This window comes from Hyperolius riggenbachi, chromosome 3, assembly GCF_040937935.1.
Source record: "Hyperolius riggenbachi isolate aHypRig1 chromosome 3, aHypRig1.pri, whole genome shotgun sequence".
Taxonomy (NCBI): domain Eukaryota; kingdom Metazoa; phylum Chordata; class Amphibia; order Anura; family Hyperoliidae; genus Hyperolius; species Hyperolius riggenbachi.
In genome coordinates, this window is record NC_090648.1 from 172,732,621 (window position 1) to 172,740,075 (window position 7,455).

Here is a 7,455-nt window from a genome sequence, read left to right on the forward strand (position 1 = left end):
TTTTTGGTGTTAGAGATGTCCACATCCACGGTCATCCTGGGGATGCCGTGGTTAAAGAAGCACTCCCCGGACATTGATTGGCGTACCAGGCAGTTAATAAGCTGGTCACCTTACTGCCATGTCCATTGTCTTGAGAAGGTTCCCCTCGCAGCTACTGAAGCACAAGTAGTGGAGACCGTTGAGCAGGATTTTGAACCCTCCGGGGAAGAGTTTGAGTTGGATTGGGCATCAGAGTTGGCCCCTTTTCAACAAGAAATCCCTGAGGGCAAACCAGAGGGGGTTCTTTTTGTTCCCCTCCAGTTCAGATTCAAGGTCTTGGAGACATTTCATGCCCACAAAAATGCTGGTCACCCTGGGGTGGCTCGTACCCAGGAATTATTGAGTCGGAGTGTGTGGTGGCCCTCAATCAGTTCCGATTGTAAAGAGTTTGTTGGAAGCTGTGCCCTTTTGTGCCAGAAGCAAGACTTCTAGGCGAGCTCCTGCAGGCACCTTACAGGCTCTTCCAGTGCCCGAGGAACCTTGGACCCATGTGTTAATGGATTTCGTGGGCGAACTGCCTCTCTCTGAGGGTAAAACGGTCATATGGGTGGTGGTCGACAGGTTTAGCAAGATGGCACACTTCATCCCCTTGAACGGACTCCCCTCTGCACAGGAATTGGCAGAGCTGTTCGTACTCCACATCTTTAGACTGCATGGGATTCCCCAGGATGTGGTGTCAGATAGGGGAGTCCAGTTCACTTCTCGCTTTTGGAAAGCCTTCTGTCATCAAATGGGGGTGAAGTTGCCATTTTCCTCCGGCTACCACCCACAGACCAATGGTCAGACCGAGAGGGTAAATCAGGCCCTTGAGCAGTTCCTCAGATGTTACGTGGCTTATACCCAGACCGATTGGGTTAAGTTTTTACCCTACGCCGAGTTCGCCCACAATAACTTGAGGTCTGCATCGTCAGGGTTCTCTCCGTTCCAGATTGTTACGGGGAGATCACCCAAATTTTCAACACTGCTAGTGGTGACGTCACCACTTCCAGCTCTGGAACATTGGTCTGGGTCCATGAGAAATACCTGGAAAAAGGTGAAAGAAAATTTGAGAAAGGCTTTTTCCATTCAGAAAAAAGCAAGCTGATAAGAGACGTTCTGTCGAGTGGAATTTTGCACCCGGAGACTTGGTGTGGGTTTCCACTCGACATCTGTCCTTGAAATTGGGTCCCAAATTTATAGGGCCCTATCCTGTTCTCAAGAAGGTGAATAAAGTTACCTACATGGTGTCACTCCCACCTAGTTTCAGGGTGTAACGATTGGTGTCAACACACAGAGAGAATCTGATTATTGATGATCTGCAGAATCATCAACAATACAGACGTATACCTGATTATGGATGATCTGCAGAATCACCAATAATACAAGTATGACTAACCTCTGGACACCTAATGAAGTGTAAGTGTTTGGTGTAACTGTAGGCTATCTCCCGAGAGGCGGGAGACAGAGATACTTTGGCCAGAGACCACCTAAGGAGCAGGTGGCCCTCGGCTATGCAGTGACTATCTCCTAATAGAGGGGATAGAGATAATCTGGCAGCCAGTGATTCCCTGGTAAACTGGTAATCAGACTGTACTGCAGCCAGGGGACTCCTATGAGATAGAGGCCACTGGCTGCACTGCAGGAAGGACTCTCTGAGGAGCAGGAGGTCCCTGCAGCTAACTGACACTTGGTGGAATAGTGTCACGGATAGTACAGACAGGCTGAACACTCGAGGAATGAGTGACAGCCAGAAAGGTCGGGCAACTGGTAGACAGATATAAAGCACAGTCCTAGTCTGGGGTGTGAGGTCCTTGGTCTCGACACCCTGGAACTAGTCTAAGGAATAACACAGTGTCCTATACTTGGGTGTGAGGTCCTTGGTCTCAACACCCTGGAACTGCTCTAAAGTATAATACAGCAATGACACAGTAATCCTAAGCTTGGGTGTGAGGTCCGTGGTCTCAACACCCTGGAACTGGTCTAAAGTATAACACAGCAACGACACAGCAATCCTAAGCTTTGGTGTGAGGTCCGTGGTCTCAACACCCTGGAACTGGTCTAAAGTATAACACAGCAATGACACAGTAATCCTAAGCTTGGGTGTGAGGTCCGTGGTCTCAACACCCTGGAAGTGGTCTAAAGTATAACACAGTAGTAACAAGAACGTAATATGGCTAAGTGTGAATTCCCAGGTCCACCTGGTTCTGACACACTGTGGGATCTGACTGAGGTCTGAGTGCTCACACGTAAGTATTCGCAACGGCAGACAACCAGCGACGGACAAGCAAGATCTATATATACTTGTAGTGCTGTGCAGCTCCGCCCGAGCCACTCAGCCAATCCAGAGCTTAGCTGGGATCAGCTGATTGGCCTGATCAGCTGATTCCCCTTCTGTTGGTATAAATGTCCTGTCGTCTGGCGCGCGCACACGTAGCTCTCCATCTGTGTGCACTAGAAGGCTCAGACAAACCAGACGCATGCTGCTGTGCGGAAACCGCCGGTCTGAACGCGGAGACAGCCACCCCGCCGCCAGACCGCGCGGCGGCATCTCCGCTATTCATTACACAGGGGTGGTAGGACGTTTCACGTATCACTTTTGAAACCTGCCGTGTGTGTGGATTCCACTCCGCCCCCCTGTGGTGGTTGATGGAGAGCCTGAGTACGAGATAGAAAGGATCTTGGATTCCCGGCGAGTGCGTAACTCTTTGCAGTATCTGGTCCATTGGCGAGGGTATGGTCCAGGGAAGAGATCCTGGGTACCACTCTCTCGCATGCATACAGAGGAACTCAGGGTGGAGTTTCATAGGTTGAATCCAGATAGGCCGAGTGGTGCGTGTCCGGAGTCCACGCCTAGAGGGGGGTACTGTAACAGGCGAACATTGCCGCCGCAGCTGCCTCCATGCCGCCACCCGTCCTCCCGGCGTCTAGGACACCGAGGACGGAACGTACATTTGGTAGGGGGGTCACCGTCTCGCGCGGGCACGCACACAGACGGGACCTTTATGCTGGGAGGAAGCCGGTCAGCTGACCTGCTGGTCAGCTGATTGCAGAGGAGACTCACGGCGCCCAGGATTAGCTGTGCGTAAGGGGGCATGCCAGTGAGGTCTCCTCTGCTTCTTAAGCCTCCGGGCTTTATTCAGAGGTTGTCTGTTGTCGTGAATACCTCGTGTGTTAGTGCTCAGACCTTAGACTAGATCCCAGGTGTTGATATCAAGGACTTCACACCTAGACTAGGATATTGTTAATATTGTACTGATTACCTGTGTATGACTCTTGGCTAAACTCTGACTCTGATCTTGCTTTCTGATTGTGTACTTCTGCCTATCTGCCTTAAAGTTGCTGAACCTCTGCCTGATTACCGACTCCTCTCCTGCCTCACGATTCTGTACCGATACTTACCTCTCTGTTGCTGAACCTCTGCCTGTTTATCGACTACTCTCCTGCCTCACGATTCTGTACCGATACTTACCTCTCTGTTGCCGAACCTTGCCTGTCAGACCATTCTACTCACCAGTGGGCCCTCGCCACTGGTGAGGTGATAGCTTCACCAGCTCCTCTGGTGAAGTTATTCTTTAGTGCAGTACTGTTTGCGTTTTCTGCTCCTAGGCTGCAGTACAGTCTGAATCACCTGCTTCTCAGGCGATCATTAGTTCAGTACTGTTTGTATCCCCTGCTCCTAGGTTGTAGTACAGTCTGAGTCACCCGCTCCTCGGGTGATCACTCGGCTGCAGTACACTCTGAGTCACCCGCTCCTCGGGAGATTCGGTCTCTTCAGTATTGTATCTCCAGCTTGCTGGAGCTTGAACCCTATTACACGGTCAGTGTACCGATAGTACCTCACCAGCCCCTCTGGTGAGGTCTCATAAAACTATTAAAGTTACGGTTGCACCAAACACTACACACTCAGCTCTTTGTGTTGCTATACTGGTATTATTGGTGATTCTGCAGATCACACATAATCAGGTATAGCGTCTGTATTATTGCTGATTCTGCAGATCACCAAATAATCAGACACCTGAGTTGCTACACCCAACCGTTACACAGGAACAGGAGAAGAACCCTAAGGCAGTGGAGACTGCGTCACTGTTTGGATTTTCTTAGGTGATTTGTGCAAATGATGTTCATCAATAATATGGTCACAATACTTGTGGAATTTTAAAGGATACACATTTTGCATTTTTAGCTCATAGGCCATGTTCTTTAAAACAAACCTAAAGCGAGGAAACTAATTTCAGGATGGAAATTTACCTAAGTAGAGAGAAAGCTCTGGATAGCAAAGAGCTTTCCCGATCCTCTATCCATCCTGTCATTCCAGCGTCATCCCCGGGTGTAGCGAGTAAACCCACTCAGTCGAATACCTCTTTAGAATTACCAAAGTAGTTCTGAGGTCATGCAAATCTGTACTGCTGATGCACAAGTCCAAACTCATGCTTATACAGTACAGATGTTCTCATCCTTGGAACCCCTCGGGGATGCAAGTAGTTCAGAAGATTGCCTGAGGAGTTCCAAAGAGCTATACGGTGGAATAGCCACAAACGGGGTGGTGATGAAACGATGGGCTAGACAGAAGAACGTGAAGGCTGCTACACCATCTACCTTCCCTCAACCTAGGTACGTTAAGTATCAAACATGAAGTGAGTTTCCTTACTTAAGGTTTGCTTTGTCATGCCAGGACATTTTTTCACAATTTATACTGATCACAGTGATATCCTAAATAGCACTACTAATGAAGAATGGCACGAAGAAACTGATCCGTCACTCATGACCAAGTGGAAGGTGCTGAAGCAATGTCAGATACTAATCTGTTGTGCTGGCACGTTCTTTTTGTTGTGGTGATAGTTGAGAATAGTTTTAGCACCTTGCTTCAATTTGTAAGTAACCCTGTAACAGACTAATTTTACTAAACATACATATGTCCCCAGGCAAAGAGGCAGTTACAGAGTTTCAGACACCACAGGCAACCAGGATCATTAGGAAGCCTTGCACAAGGACTCTTTACTGTTTTAAATACTGGCTTGAGCTGTTATTCAAACCCTTGTCAAAGGGTTCAAATCCCACATCAAATGCAACAGCTTTACCGTTATGTTATCCAGCTACCCACAGGGTTCTGGCCTAACAAGTACAGGTGAAATGTGAAAATTTTGAATAGCGTGCAAAGGTCCATTGATTTCAGTAATTCAACTTAAAAGGTGAAACTAATATATGAAATCGGAAACCCTTTGCAGATGTTTTGGATTAATTAACTGATTAGAGTCTGAGATTTTGATTTTGGTGTTTTGATAAGCTGTAAGCCATAATCATCAAAATTATAACAAATAAAGGCTTGAAATATTATTTTTTTTGCATGAAATTAGTCAATTTCATATATTAGTTCTACCTTTTAAGTCGAATTACTGAAATAAATGGCATTTTTCAATTTTCATCTGTAAATAATGTTTGGACTCGTTTAAGAAGGATTCTTATTATGTAAGGTTAGAACTCGCATAAAAAAGACCACGTTATAGTTCATGTGCATGCTAAAATATTAAAAAGTACCACTATTTTTTATTTTTGCAGTGGGTTACTCTTTTTTACTTCTAAAATAAACAAATTATAAAATCATACTGAATGCATACAGTCAATAACTGATGACTACCTGACCAAGTCCATGGCAAACTGGAGGTTCCTGAACAACAATCTGAGAACCTCTGTACTAGAATACATTCCTAGTGTATTTGTAGGGATATAACATTATATGGATATTTCAGACATTTTCTCCAAACACAAAAATAATAAGTAACCAAACGTTAGGAACCTGTATAGACTAAGAAAAAAATTATTCTGTCCACCATATTTTTTTTAACTTGTATACAGTGTTTCTCTGAATATTCTCTTTGTGTCCGTGTGGCAAGTATTAGTTTATTGTTGTATTTGTATTGCTGGATGTCCTGATTGTACAGAGTTTTGAATGTCTGTATCTATGTTCCCCACTGTTTGTTGTGTACTATGTACAGTGCTACGGAAGGTGTCGGCACTATATAATTATAAACAATAATAATGTTAGGGTAAATATAAACAAACTCCTATTGTCCTGCAATTGTGGAAACCATAAAAAGCTTGACTGGCCTTGTATATCTATGCACAGGTGAAGGTTGAAGAAAGGCCAGATGGTGGTGATGCTGTTTATGTAGGAAGTGAACAGTAGTGATCAGGTTAGTTTTCCTAACTTCTCCAATGCTTGCTCTGTTATGCTAGGTACACACCATACAATTTTCTAGCAGATTTACCTGCTAGATTGATTATTTCCATCATGTCCGATCTGAATTTCGATCGATTTTTCAATCTTCAGGTCTTCTTTTAATAGTTTTTTCTGACCAATTTACCAGTTGATTTTCGATCGAAAAACAACACTTAAACTATCGCAAAATTCACATCGGACATGTTGGAAATATCGATCTGGCAGGTAAATCTGCCAGAAAATTGTATGGTGTTTACTTAGCATTAGATTATAGTGTGAGAGAAGTTACTGTCAGCAAGAAATGTACAATCCAAATTCTAATCTACAGATATCCTGCTAGTATGTTTAATGTAGAAACTTCTGACCAATTGCATTATGGTGCCTAAACATGGTACAATTTTTTTCATTTTTTTTTATTCGATAATGTAATTCAATTATTCCGTTAGATCGAATATAAAGATTTTTCCAACATGTCCAATCTGATTTTTATTCAAAAAACGGGATAATAGTTTGTTTTAAACTTTCATTTGATCCAATCGTTTTGGTTTAATAAATGGGAAAATGGAACGTTTTTATTGTAACGTCTATGGGCACCATTAGATAGATATCAGGAAAGAAGGCATGGCCAGGATCCTATACATTGTAAATTCATGTTTCTGATTTAGCAAGACTTTTTGTAATATTTTGTGTTTGCAACATTGTTGCTGCTGCCCTGGATAGCTAATACTGGCCACACACAACACAATTGCATTTTCCTATACAACTGACCCGATGTAAAAAAAAAATCAGGAAGTTAAAGGTTTAGATTGTGGTATACTGTACTGTATTCTTTCTGAAAAGCTATCTAGACTCTTTAGATTGTTAATCTAAGGGCTGGTTCACACGGACGTCTGCCCCGCGTTTACCGCCGGCGTTTGGGACTCTGCGTTATACTTCAAGTGAATGGAAGCGTTTGCACCGGGCTTTTAGCTGCGTTTGCTCGAACGCAGCGTTCAGATCCCGTTTTTCCCTGGCGTTTGAGGTGACCCTGGATGCTACATGTAGCATCCTGGGACAGTTAACCGCTGCGGCTAATGTCCCCCTTTGGGGGCGAAAAATGCTGACTGCAACTGAACGCCACGGAAAGCCACTGAAAGCTCGAACGCAACGCTGCCGAACACAACGCCTCCGAAAGCCGGGCAGACGCCTGTGTGAACCAGATACAGATATACAAAGTATCA